Genomic DNA, 15,226 nt, shown 5'->3' with positions numbered 1-15,226 from the left:
TTGAACCTTGCCCGTGTATCGATTTTCATTTTTCATGTGCGATTTAATTGGATGACTACTGTGTGTTATTGTCTTGGTGTGGTCTCGGGCTGCTGTTGTTGTTGGTGTCTTGGTGTGTTCTGGAACTGTGGTTGTTGTTTTGCTGCCTTGCCCAAGCTTGCATTTAGTGTTGACACATCTGTAGGAATTGTGCTTGTGCAGCTTGTGCAGTACTTGTATGCTGGATTATATACTTCGTAACTTTTCTCTAGTTTGCACTCCTATCGTGTGTTTGTATTGTATGTTGATGTAACTCGCTGACCCGCCCCTACTGGACATTTGTGACAAAGAGCTTCAAAGGTCATCGGATTCTTCCAGGATAAATACACATTGTGATTCTGATTACATCGAGGTTTCTAATGTAGCAAGTTCTTGATCGCAAGCCTGGTGACCAATGACTCACATAGAGATCCATAGACTCATAGACTCACATAGAAACCTAGAGACTCACATAGACAGTCTATGGGTCTCGATATATGGTTATCAAGTGTAGCGAGTTCATGGGCTCAGCCGGGTTACCAATTACTTTTTTTAAAAAAAATATTGCATTCGCTTTGGTTTGTCGCTTAATGTAGCAACATTCTATGCGTCGCTCAATGTGACAACGTGTTTCTCTCGGTAGCAAGGTATGCACTTTAAAACTAGTTTGTGGATAAAAGTGGGGCGATCTCAGAAGCAGTTCTGTGATGTCTGCTTCCGTGGATGGTTCTCTTCTAACACGAGGCAGAGATGCACTGCTCCAATAAAGTTCCCAGTTAATTCTTCATCTCGCGACATGGTGCCAGAAGCACGTTTGGGCCAAAAAAACGGGGAAAGAGACACAATAATAATAATAACGACGAATAAAAATACCTAAAGTTGGAATCAGAAGTTTTAGCCTCATGCACCTGGAGCTTTCACGCCAAATTGTGAAAATCCATCTCATCCACATTTTCCTTCGGCAAGCCGTAGGTTTTGAAAGCTCGCTCGGCACAAAGGCGGCCGGGCGTGGTGTTGGCTACCACCACCCACCTTCCTCGTGTGCCGTGCCCGCCCTTCATAAGTGCTCGCGAACAACACATCGCCCCAACAGTCTGGTGAAGGCTGTGTACGGGGGGGGGGTCTTAGTTTTGAATGTACTTTAGACTGCAGTGCCAACACTGCGGTTTCGTAAAGCACGTCCAATGCACTTCTGAACACAATTGCGCGTTGTGTTCGTTTTTATCCCGGCATCGATCATCTCTGTGTCAACAAGTATCCCGACTCGGCTGATACGTTTCAGGTAAGGTGAGACCGGTTCACAGTTTCCCGAATGAAGCAAACTCTGCTGGAACACATTGGTCCGGAATGCTGATAGGCCGGTGATGGGACTTCACATATGTACGCCTTATTTATGGTTAACGTTGTTAATGCGCAACATCCGCAACTGATCGCTCACGCCACTGCTGGCAGAAGGACGTCCACTCGAGGAAGCTCTGGAGAGCAAACTTCAGGTGCTGTTTGGCCGACTCGTCCACGCCGGACAGACGTCTCGGAGGAGGTGTGAGTAACCACACAGTCTTAGAACCAGGAGGGATTTAAAAAACAAAACTCAGCCACATTGCTTTCAGCTGCCGCGCCTGGAGATGGAATGGAACCTTCGAACCTCCGGGTATCACGCCCACGAGCGTGCTCACCATTGCCGCGAAGGTGCTCGCCAACAGCACTTGCCCCAGCAGTCTGGCGGAGACTATGTGGGGGATCTTTGTTTGAAATGTCGCATTGCGCAACGCTGAGCACCGTGGCAAAGCTGCCTTCGGTTATCAGATTTTAAAAGCTCGACGTGTTACAATGTTCGTCGCTTAATCTCTATGTACGCACGGTAAACCGGTTACCGTTTTTAAACAAAATCAGGTTACCGGTTTAAACCGGTTACCGTTTTGTCGTTTTCACGCATTTACCGTAAATGCAAATGTTGTTGTTGTATAACAAGCAACCCTACTTGAGAGCGAGCCATGGTCGACTTTGCCGATGTTGAACTTGAGATACATAGTTGACTATTTCACGAGGACGATAGACTTCAGTCGAGCGATGGGGTGAGCCATGGAATGGCTTTGAGAGGGCAGGCACAGGGTCATCCTGGAGGTCATTCTACACATCCAGGAGATGATGATGAGGAGGAGGTGATGGAGGAGGTGGTGGTGGTGAGAGGAAACGCCACTCAGCAGGGTGGGTCCGAGTCTCCGGCTGCAATTGGAATAGTTCGCATTCCTGCACCCTCCTTGCGCGAAGCAGTTGAGTACCGGCCTGACAGGCATGGTTGCCTTTCTCGTCTGCAATAATTAGGAAGGTGATGTCATGCACGGGATACAACCGAGAAATAGCCTCTCTTGCCTGCCAGTGTCCTCGGCGAGAAAATGAGGAACCGATTTCTTTAATTCGGATGACGTGTATCAGCACCAAGAATTGTTGTTAATAATAATGACGTCATTAGGCCGGTGTGCACACCTTCCGAAATGGAACATTCGAGACCGCAAGCCACAGTAGCAGTGCGATTGTGACCATACAACCCAAGCTATGGCCCGCACAGTAAAACCCATAGAGATACACACAGATGCAGAGAGACTCACAGAGATACGTAGACACTCGTTGAGATGCATCAAAGATACAAACGACAGCGTTCCTCGCAACCATGCAACCCAAACTATGGACCACATTAAATCCACCGAGACACACAGATATTTAGAGACCAATAGAGACGCATAGAAATGGAGACTCAGTGAGATACACGAAAGACAAGCCACAGTAGTGCGATTGTGGACATGCAACCCACACTGCCGACCACCCAGTTAACCCACTGTGCTCTGCGCTCCTTCTACGGAGGAGGATGAACGGCGACACGACACGAACTCTCTCTTTCGCTCTATGCCGAACCCCTCTCGTCGTGGCCAGGAGGACTGCCCATGCCGTGTTGGCTTTTGGAATTGCTTGACCATACTTCACCATACTGGCGAAGTTGTTGGATGGGTGCCAGGACTGGTTCGGGTGGGAATAAAACGTATGTGTTGCCTGGGTCCACGGTGCAGTGGTGGACTACAGTTGTTACCACTCCATTTGAATAGTTTTCATTCTTCAAATTCACTTCAACCTTCGCAATGACTGACGTGGCGTTAAAATAGTTGTCATTTCTTAGGGTCTGTCCAAAACAAATGCGCATTGGGTGGCCCGTTAACATCGGCGGCACTGTCGATTCGTGCTGGAAATTCCACATTCCTGTGGCTGCTGTGACATTTGGATCGGACACGTGAACATTGCGAAATAAAATTGATCCGAAGATGAAAATACGCAGGCTGGGAATTACGCTGATAGGCGGGAAGAGGAGCAGGTTGCTCGGAGGGATGGGGCGATGACATCAGCTGATGAGTTGGAGCTAAACGGTGGTGACCCATTCGACATGCCCAGATCGGGTGCACTCCACGCGCAGCTTTTAGACCGTGAGACACGGCAAGAATGGTCGGCCCCACGGACCCGCTCACTCCTCCTGGCGACCCGAGTTCGACTCCTGCTCACGGCCCACCACCGGTGACGATTATCTGAACCGGTCCTGGGCCTCCCCTAGGTCGACTCAGCCTCAAATGAGTAGCCGGTGCGGTGCGTAAAAGACGCCGCTGGGGAGACAAAGGTGGCGGGGCATGGCTTTGGCCACCCACCTCCTCGTGTGCCGACAGTCTGTCAAGGCTATACGGGGGATCTTTGTGTTGCCTCCTTTAGAGTGCAAATCTGTCATCAGTCTCGACCGCCCTCCGTCATCACAACATCCCACTGCAGAAAAAGCGCACTGCAGATTACAGAACAGTACTCAGTTGTGATTACATACAGCAGCAGCAGCAGCAGCAAACACACTCCCCTACTGCGAAAATCCGGCAAGACCCTCTTGAAAACAAGTATTGAGACTCAGTGAGGCTCTCCTTTATAGCACAAGCGTAGTAGTAAGTAGTAATAACGACGATGATCCCGCCTCACGAGATGTACTGCCTAAGCCAACAGAGACCATGTCACTAACCTGATTGTTCTTTGTTTTTTTCGGTAAAGTCACGTAGAAATAAGAAAAAATAAAATTACATAATAGCATACGACGTTTCGATTGCAACACAAGCAATCATCATCAGGTAGAGGAAACACAAAACCGCAGATATATATACAGACCCTAAGTAGAGGGAATTAACACAGATATATATCCCCTGAATTAACACAGATATATATATCCCCTGGTATATCTGTGTTAATTCCCTCTACTTAGGGTCTGTATATATATCTGCGGTTATGTGTTTCCTCTACCTGATGATGATTGCTTGTGTTGCAATCGAAACGTCGTATGCTATTATGTAATTTTGTTTTGTCTTATTTCTACGTGACTTTACCGAAACAACCAAAGAGTAATTCCTGCAGTCACGAGAAGCTCCAAATCGAGTTTTAACCTGATTGTGCTCACTGGTCGTGTATAAGAATAATAATATCACTATTGGATGTTATGTTGGTCTGGAATGCCGATAATCTGATGGACTAAGACATTGGACTTTTTGTTTGGAGAGACAACAGCATTGTCTGTTTTTTTAAATTTTATTTTATTTGAGGGCAGCGCAGCCATTGTTGTACCATACTCCTATGCTGCCGCGTCTATGCTCTCTGTCGTCACAAAGGCCCCCGCAATGACCGGCTTGGTGAAATATGGTGAAGAGCCCTAATCCACTAATACATTGACAACAAAGGGTATTTCTTACACGTGTTTATACAATATTGGTCTGGGAAGCCGATATTATGGTAAAAGTAAAAAAAACAGGTGTTTAAAAAATATATACTCGTGGTGACAAGGTATGGAGGCGATTTATTTATTTATGGACTCCACAACTGCCTCACTCTGGTTTCCACAACGCGGGGTCTCCATGGCAACAGAGAGACGCCAAACTTCGTATATAAATACACACACACATACATCCCCCGAGCTTAGCGATTCCCAACGCGTATGCTTTGATGCCGTACTTGTGCACGCCGTTTAACATAATACCGTTATGTATTAAGTGAGATTCATCATCATCAGTAGCAGCAACAGCATTAGCATTTTCAGTATAATCAGCATCATGTACGTCATTGTGTCAGTCCACTGTTGGATGAGAGTCTCCCTACGCCTGTGCGGGTCGTGGGAGGGTTGTTTGACCATACTTCACCACTATGGCCAGTGTGGTGAAGTATGGTGTGTGGGTAGTGAGTGGGGGTGCTCAGAAGGACCGGTGTAGATACAGTGAGGGAAAAAAGTATGTGATCCCCTGCTGATTTTGTACGTTTGCCCACTGACAAAGAAATGATCAGTCTATAATTTTAATGGTAGGTTTATTTGAACAGTGAGAGACAGAATAACAACAACAAAATCCAGAAAAACGCATGTCAAAATTGTTATAAATTGATTTGCATTTTAATGAGGGAAATAAGTATTTGACCCCCTCTCAATCAGAAAGATTTATGGCTCCCAGGTGTCTTTTATACAGGTAACGAGCTGAGATTAGGAGCACACTCTTAAAGGGAGTGCTCCTAATCTCAGCTTGTTACCTGTATAAAAGGCACCTGTCCACAGAAGCAATCAATCAGATTCCAAACTCTCCACCATGGCCAAGACCAAAGTGCTCTCCAAGCATGTCAGGGACAAGATTGTAGACCTACACAAGGCTGGAATGGGCTACAAGACCATTTCCAAGCAGCTTGGTGAGAAGGTGACAACAGTTGGTGCGATTATTCGCAAATTGAAGAAACACAAAAGAACTGTCAATCTCCCTCGGCCTGGGGCTCCATGCAATATCTCACCTCATGGAGTTGCAATGATCATGAGAACGGTGAGGAATCAGCCCAGAACTACACGGGAGGATCTTGTCAATGATCTCAAGGCAGCTGGGATCATAGTCACCAAGAAAACAATTGGTAACACACTACACCGTGAAGGACTGAAATCCTGCAGCGCCCGCAAGGTCCCCCTGCTCAAGAAAGCACATATACATGCCCGTCTGAAGTTTGCCAATGAACATCTGAATGATTCAGAGGACAACTGGGTGAAAGTGTTGTGGTCAGATGAGACCAAAATGGAGCTCTTTGGCATCAACTCAACTCGCCGTATTTAGAGGAGGAGGAATATTGCCTATGACCCCAAGAACACCATCCCCACCGTCAAACATGGAGGTGGAAACATTATGCTTTGGGGGTGTTTTCTGCTAAGGGGACAGGACAACTTCACCGCATCAAAGGGACGATGGACGGGGCCATGTACCGTCAAATATTGGGTGAGAACCTCCTTCCCTCAGCCAGGGCATTGAAAATGGGTTGTGGATGGGTATTCCAGCATGACAATGACTCAAAACACATGGCCAAGGCAACAAAGGAGTGGCTCAAGAAGAAGCACATTAAGGTTCTGGAGTGGCCTAGCCAGTCTCCAGACCTTAATCCCATAGCAAATCTGTGGAGGGAGCTGAAGGTTCGAGTTGCCAAACGTCAGCTTCGAAACCTTAATGACTTGGAGAAGATATGCAAAGAGGAGTGGGAGACGATCTGCAAAGAGGAGTGGGACAAACTCCCTCCTGAGATGTGCGCAAACCTGGTGGCCAACTACAAGAAACGTCTGACCTCTGTGATTGCCAACAAGTGTTTTGCCACCAAGTACTAAGTCATGTTTTGCAGAGGGGTCAAATACTTACTTCCCTCATTAAAATGCAAATCAATTTATAAAAAAATTTACATGCGTTTTTGTGAATTTTGTTGTTATTCTGTCTCTCACTGTTCAAATAAACCTACCATTAAAATTATAGACTGATAATTTCTTTGTCAGTGGGCAAACGTACAAAATCAGCAGGGGATCAAATACCTTTTTCCCTCACTGTACCACTCGCCACGGACGTTAGGCGTTGTTAGGATTTGTCCGGGTTTGTCAGGAAGGGAATGCACCAGAGAGGGCATCGACTGGGGAGATGAAGCGATGGAATCATCTCGTGTGCTGCTATAGATGGATTATTTCCTTGAATTGCATTTTAAACGCGGACGTCCAGAATAAGCACCTCCTCATTCGAGACCCAAACACCATCGCACCTCCCCCTGGCTCTGACATTCCACGGAACATCCACAGGCTGATGCACAACGACTCCTTCACGAATGGACAATTAAAGCCACGAGCAACAGTACCTCCCATTAGCACGGTGGGCTACGAACCGTGCGAAAGGAGGTCAACTTACAAAGAAAGTGGTATGATTGTGGCCACGCACCCCACACCATGGACCATATAGTAAACCCATAGAGACCTAATTCTAGATTGTGGGGTTATAGAGACCTATAGAGATACACATAGACACACATTGAGAGACATCAATGACAAGCCACGGTCATGCGCTTGTGGACTTGCAACCCAAACTACATGCCACGTTTAAAGCCACTGTCGTCTGCGCTCCTTCAGAGGATGAAGAATTGCAAAACGATGCAAACGCGAACTCACTGAAGCCCTCTCGTCGTGGCCAGCAGGTCTCGACATTGGCATTTAACCCTCGACCATAATTGCTGCTGCCAGAATGCGCATTAAAACACAGAGAATGCAGACTGTGTATGGCGGCATCGTGGGAGGTGGCGGGATCAGTGGGTTTTGACCATGGCTTTGGTTGCTTCTGCTGCCGACGACGATGATGATGATCGCTGGTGACACGATCCGTTATTCAGTGGAAAAAAGCCTTGGGCTCGGAGTGCAGCTCCAGTGGCAGCGGAACGAGGCGAGACAAAGGAAGGGCTCCCGACGCTCGCCCTTAGGTCAGTTCCGTCTCGGGCCTCACGTGCACCGATCACCTCTATCTCGCGATTTGGCTTTGTGCTCTGCTGCTTCTCCTCCTCCAAATATAAAAAGCAGCTAATGCTCTCTATCTCTCGCTCTGCAAGCACATTGTGTTCTATTGTGTCTGCCCTTTTTGAAATAACGAGAATTTTTTTTATCCGCAGTGTTCCGCTACATTGGGATGTTTCTGGGATTGCCACCTGTCCGAGTTTAACCCCGGACATATACCAATTTCGGGATTTTCTGAATTTACAATTGGGGGGGTTAACCTCTAAGAGAGATAAACCCTCCATCCTGACATCACACTTAGAGAGATAAACCCTCCATCCTGACATCATACTGAGAGAGATAAACCCTCCATCGTGGCACCACACAAAAAGAGATAAACCCTCCATCCTGACATCACACTGATAGAGATAAACCCTCCATCCTGACACCACACTAAGAGAGATAAACCCTCCATCCTGACACCACACTAAGAGAGATAAACCCTCCATCCTGACACCACACTAAGAGAGATAAACCCTCCATCCTGACATCACACTTAGAGAGATACACCCTCCATCCTGACATCACACTAAGAGAGATAAACCCTCCATCTTGACATCACACTAGGAGATAAACCCTCCATCTTGACATCACACTAAGGGAGATACACCCTCCATCCTGACATCACACGAAGAGAGATACACCCTCCATCCTGACATCACACTAAGTGAGATAAACCCTCCATCCTGACATCACACTAAGAGAGATAAACCCTCCATCCTGACATCACACAAGGAGAGATAAACCCTCCATCCTGACATCACACTAAGAGAGATAAACCCTCCATCCTGACACCACATGAAGAGAGATAAACCCTCCATCCTGACATCACACTAAGAGAGATAAACCCTCCATCCTGACATCACACTGAGAGAGATAAACCCTCCATCCTGACATCACACTGATAGAGATAAACCCTCCATCCTGACATCACACTGAGAGAGATAAACCCTCCATCCTGGCATCACACTAACAGATAAACCCTCCATCCTGACATCACACTTAGATAGATAAACCCTCCATCCTGACATCGCACTAAGAGAGATAAACCCTCCATCCTGACATCACACTAAGAGATAAACCCTCCATCTTGACATCACACTAAGGGAGATACACCCTCCATCCTGACATCACACGAAGAGAGATAAACCCTCCATCCTGACATCACACTAAGAGAGATAAACCCTCCATCCTGACATCACACTAAGAGAGATAAACCCTCCATCCTGACATCACACAAGGAGAGAAACACCCTCCATCCTGACATCACACTAAGAGAGATAAACCCTCCATCCTGACACCACACAAAGAGAGATAAACCCTCCATCCTGACATCACACTAAGAGAGATAAACCCTCCATCCTGACATCACACTGATAGAGATAAACCCTCCATCCTGACATCACACTGAGAGAGATAAACCCTCCATCCTGGCATCACACTAACAGATAAACCCTCCATCCTGACATCACACTAAGAGAGATAAACCCTCCATCCTGATATCACACTAAGAGAGATAAACCCTCCATCCTGACATCACACTAAGAGATAAACCCTCCATCCTGACATCACGCTGATAGAGATAAACCCTCCATCCTAACATCACACTAAGAGAGATAAACCCTCCATCCTGACATCACACTAAGAGAGATAAACCCTCCATCCTGACATCACACTTAGAGAGATAAACCCTCCATCCTGACATCACACTAAGAGAGATAAACCCTCCATCTTGACATCACACTAGGAGATAAACCCTCCATCTTGACATCACACTAAGGGAGATACACCCTCCATCCTGACATCACACGAAGAGAGATAAACCCTCCATCCTGACATCACACTAAGTGAGATAAACCCTCCATCCTGACATCACACTAAGAGATAAACCCTCCATCCTGACATCACACGTAGAGAGATAAACCCTCCATCCTGACATCACACTAAGAGATAAACCCTCCATCCTGACATCACACTTAGAGAGATAAACCCTCCATCCTGACATCACACTAAGAGATAAACCCTCCATCCTGACATCACACTGAGAGAGATAAATCCTCCATCCTGACATCACGCTGATAGAGATAAACCCTCCATCCTGACATCACACTTAGAGAGATAAACCCTCCATCCTGACATCACACTAAGAGATAAACCCTCCATCCTGACATCACACTGAGAGAGATAAACCCTCCATCCTGACATCACGCTGATAGAGATAAACCCTCCATCCTGACATCACACTGAGAGAGATAAACCCTCCATCCTGACATCACGCTGATAGAGATAAACCCTCCATCCTGACATCACACTAAGAGAGATAAACCCTCCATCCTGACATCACGCTGATAGAGATAAACCCTCCATCCTGACATCACACTAAGAGAGATAAACCCTCCATCCTGACATCACACTAAGAGAGATAAACCCTCCATCCTGACACCACACTAAGAGAGATAAACCATCCATCCTGACATCACACTTAGAGAGATAAACCCTCCATCCTGACATCACGCTGATAGAGATAAACCCTCCATCCTGACACCGCACTAAGAGAGATAAACCCTCCATCCTGACACCACACTAAGAGAGATAAACCCCTCCACTTGTAGTCGTAAACCCTCCAATCTGACATGACATGCCCGGAGATAAATCATGCAACCTGGCATATAACATATCTGGAAGTAAAACCCTCAAGTCTTAAACCTCAACACACTCATCAACAACACTAACTACCATTTAAAAGAAACGCAAATGTATATTACTTTGTATAACTGACGATGGAGGTAAACCCCCCAAGCTGACAACTCACAACGAGCGGTACAACCCCAGGCCATTTAGCGATTCGTGGAATCGTATGAGGAATTAAATCCCACTCTCTCGATTTTCTACATAAAAGTAAGTGCCTAGCAATCGGTCGTTTTTCGATTCATTAAAATTACACGATAAAATACGGTAACGACGGTTGTACTAACCAAAGCGCAACGAACGGAGATGTCATCAAAAATATAAAAGATAATAAATAAGGGTTTCGAATCGTCATCGTTTGGATCGATACAAAGCAATCGGTTCGCAGGGCCCGTTGGGAGCGGCCCGGAATGAGCGGCGCCTTCTCTGCCGCCAAAGACTTCGTCCCGTCTCCTCACAAGTAAGGTTTACGTTTGATTTAACACTTCTGTTAATTTTTTGTACAATTTGTAATATTTCCGCGGTCCGCTACGTAAGGTTTAATTTGTACGCGAATTCGCGGTCGAAAACGACCACCTTTTCGACCTTCGTACGCACCACCCCCGCGGCCTACCTCCCCCGCCCGCTCGTCGCGGTCGTTTCCCGCAGCGGAACTAGGAGAACCGAGGCACGTCATCGAAGTCTGTCGCTCGCAGCATTACTTCTCTTGTTTTGGTTTATAAGTTGTGGCATTATCAGGTAACCAGTTGTTCGTGGAGTTAAATGTCGAAACGCTCCGTTCACCAATACTTTGGCGTAATACGCACACACGTCCACACGTTACGTACACGCACACAGTATACGCAAACTCGCATTGAACATAGACACATACACGTTCATGTAACACAACACCAAGATAACGCATTCCCCGTGTAGCCTACATAGATTGTTTAGGGCAAGTGCGGTTAGCGATCACCTAGTAATACCAACACAACGCTTCGGGGGTGTCGTGTGGCTTGAACCACGCCCGGCCGCCTTTGTATCCCCATCGCTGAGGTTACCGTACCGCGCCTGGTACCCGTTGCTCCTTTAAGATCGAGCCAACCTGACGAAAGTCCAGAACTGGTACACATATAACTCGCCATTGATGTTGCCCGTGAACGGGAATCGAACTCGGGTGGTCCGGGTTCGTAGCGCAGTACGCTAAGCATTGCGCCACCGCTCCCCACAACTATACACAAAGCTCAAAGATCTCCCGTTGAGCCACACGGACCGTTGGACTTAAGGCAAAGTGCTGTTCGCGAGCACATTTTAAAGCCCTCGCGGCAGATAGCACCGTGATCAGGGGGTGGGCAATGAAAATAACAAGAAGTAAAAACTAATTTCGAAATCGGTACAAAACCCCAAAAAATCCCCTCCAACATTTTTCAGACGGCCTCTGTTAAGGACTGGCCCGCAGGTTGCCAATGCCTGACCATGCCGAACCACCGCTCCCAAGTTGATCATGTTTATACATCGCATCAAGCACAGTTACTCGGTTAATGCCGAGCCGACTCAAGGGAAACTTCAAGGACAGGGGAGGGGGATACGACCACTTGGCACTGTCGTTCACAGCGACAACCACCGCACCGCCATTCAACGTGAGCTTAACGAACTATTAGGCACAATTTTCAGATATGCTCTTATGATTTTCACGTTACGTTAACCACACGAACGCATTTAAAGTGCTGTTTGTTGCACAGCAGAAGCTGGTTATAAGCACAGCTGTGCTTTTGTCCAGAGGAAAACATTATTTGGCGATTCTGCGTTGGCAGTGATACGCAAATAACAAAACGACTCGACACATTCGTCAATGACACTGCCTTGACCTAGAGTCACTTCTTTCACTTCTACACTGAACTGCGTGGCGTCGCGTTTGACATTAACAAGCTCCGCTCTCACCCCGATTCCTACCAGAAACATTCCGCGTTTCCGTTGTTAAGGTTACAGCTTGGCTTTGAGGTTAACGGGTAAATAGCAAATGTGTTTGCGTTTAAGAATTAGGAGGGGCGTATTGGGTGGAGTGGTGGTGCTGTTTTTAGCGCACTGGCCGTCCTGAGTTCGAGTCCCAGCCATGGCTATAACATCAGGAGCGAGTGATACCTAAACCGGTCCTGGGTGACCCCGCTCTTTTCACCAAACTGCACTAACCAGCCTTGTAACGAATGGTTAAACAATCCCGATAACCCAACAACTTCGCAGGGGAGACCTTCCGAATTGGATTGTCAAAGGGCTGTAAGGAAGTATGAGTATCAGTGTTGAAATCAAAGTGTGGGCTATGTTAAGTCCATATCTCGGGCTTGTCAGGAAGGGAATAAGGCCAATGTTTGTATCGGTGAGGTTAGGGCTTGTTTGCGAGTTATGTTTATGGCACGGGTGAAGCTTGTTATGGTTACGGCCGCACTTGTGAACACGCGCTCAAACGAGCCGGACCCACCACATCCCACGATCGGCGCGGCGCGTACGTACCTCGTTCCAAACTACAACCTTGAATGACACTGCGTTACACTTTGGTACATATAAACAAAGAAAAATCGCCGATTCGTTTTTTTGGGTCTGTTATTTGGGCACGATGTCTGACGTTTCGCTCCGCTTGCTGAGACCGTGAGCTGTGTTGAGCGGCTCGCGTTCTTCCTCGGTTGTACCCGCGTTGCCGTCTGTTGCGCGTGCTGGTGAATGCCCGTCAGCGTTGGTTTATTGGCTTCGTCTGGGAGGAAATCAATTGCATGGAAAAGGTTCGTCACTTGGAACACACCAGGGGATATTTTCGTTGCGATTGCGAAAAACTTGCGCTGTAGTACAGGTTGGCAATATCTCCGTTGGTAAACACAACAACCAATGCCGCCCATTGTGAAACTACTATGGACTATAACTCAATCTAGCTGGACCCTCCTGAACTCGGTGATGCTTTCCTGGGTAAATTAGGGGAATAGTGTGTGTAACTCAATTCTGCAGGAGAGTTGTTCAACAACACCAAATACAGAGAAGTACATACAATTTGCGGTGCGTTGCAACTTTCTTGACCTAGGTCGAAGGTCATAATGCCATACACCGTTAGGTCGATGGTTTCCTCCTGGTCAGGAAGAGTCATGGTTTGGCTCGGTACGACTAACATTACACGAGCGAGTGCTGTGTGACTAATGCACTGACTCAGAGAGGCGCCAATGAAATTGCTTATTGCTACTGTACGTGGATGGTGTCGGTGCGTAGGCCGTGGAACCATCATCGCTGCTGCCTGACCGGGGCCCGTGTCGAGCAGTTGGTTTCCTGTTCTTGTTTTTTTCCCTCTTTTCGTCAAATGAGAGGCTAGTGTGGGTTAGACTCGGTGCGTTCGCTGCCTTCGTCGTCCGTTCACCTTCACCCTCGCCTCCTTTGACGCTCAGATTTTGCTTGGAAGGTTCGAGGTACGGGTGCAGCCCTGCAATATCTCGCTCACACCGCTCGTGGCGGAAGGGCGTCTGCTAGAGGGAGCTCCGAAAAACCCCTTCCAGGCAGTATTTGGTGTCCCCCCTTCCATGCTGGCAAGGATGACTTGCCAGCATGGAAGGGTAACATGGTTGGCTACGTACAGTGCAAAAGAAGTTCAACATACATCCCGGTGTACCAATTTTTATGATGCTAGGTGGACAGGCTGGCGGGATTTAGCAAACTCGTGCTATTGTTTTAAGTGCTGCCCCGGAAATGGAATCAAACTGGCGACCTGGATTGCAAGTCCGTTGTGCTAACCATGACAAACACGGCGTCATCCTTGTTTGCGTGCATTGTAAGTCAGCTCAGGCTATGTCTCGATTGAGGAAGCAACCTCGGTGCTCCTACAGGAAGGCAGTTCGTCCTCCCTCCTGTCGCAACTGCGATCTTTGTGCGAGGCGGGGGGAAGGCAGCGGAGCTTGTGCTGACTCGGCGGCTGGTCATAGGAACAGGACACAGTCCTCTACGGGACACGGACCGCCCAGCTCTGGTCTCGAGGAAACTCTGCCTCCACGCTCATTTCCATCCATCTTCGTGCGTGTGTGTGTCTTTGTCTTTGGGGTGATGTATTCTGGGGAGTGGTGGCATCGTGGTTAGAGAGCAGTGCGACGAACCCAGCAGCCGGTGTTTGATTTCCCGCCACAATTAACATCAGCGGCGATTATCACAGCCGGTCTAGTGCCTCACCTACGTCTGCTCAGCCTTGGTTGACTAATTGGTGCGGTGTGTAAACATTGGCACTGGAGAACAAAGGTTGCCGGGCAGGGTGCTGGCCACACCACCCCCTCGTTTATGCTGTGCTGACATTCATAGGTGCTCGCTTACAGTACTTGCCCCCATAGTCTGTACGCCTATAGAGGTATTTTTGTGTGTGTGGGGGGGTGTTTGGGGGTGTATGTTAGCGTCATGAGCATTGTTGTAACTTCCGGATTGTGTAGAGGTCGCTTGCTTTGGTGCAATGATGGAGGAGAGTGCGTGCGTTCTGTGTTTTGCCTGCCTAGGAAAGTTTGTCACTTCACTTTAAATGCCAGTGGGAGGAGCAGAAAATAAGGAAGTTCTGTAATTCCTCTACTTATAAAAGCTGCCATCAACAGAGTTGCTTCGTGCTTAGTGAGCAACTTTGTCACCACAGTCTTTTAAAGCCATTGTAAAGGC

At 47.6% G+C, this 15,226-nt stretch overlaps 1 protein-coding gene across 2 annotated transcripts in view; it reads left to right on the top strand.

Moving 5' to 3' along the window:
- Positions 1-10,762: 10,762 nt before the first annotated feature.
- The window catches only part of LOC116944854 (uncharacterized), a 54,612-nt gene continuing 50,148 nt past the window's right edge, over positions 10,763-15,226 (top strand). Inside the window, exon 1 of one of the 2 annotated variants that reach the window (XM_032958666.2) lies at positions 10,763-11,045. The gene's annotated coding sequence lies outside the window, so the exon portion shown is untranslated. The remainder of the gene's footprint in view (positions 11,046-15,226) is intronic. The other variant, XM_032958667.2, reaches the window with a different exon arrangement.

Source organism: Petromyzon marinus, chromosome 22 (genome assembly GCF_048934315.1).
Source record: "Petromyzon marinus isolate PM22_M1 ecotype Great Lakes invasive population chromosome 22, UKy_Petmar_22M1.pri1.0, whole genome shotgun sequence".
NCBI lineage: Eukaryota > Metazoa > Chordata > Hyperoartia > Petromyzontiformes > Petromyzontidae > Petromyzon > Petromyzon marinus.
This window is presented reverse-complemented; position numbering and strand designations above follow the sequence as displayed.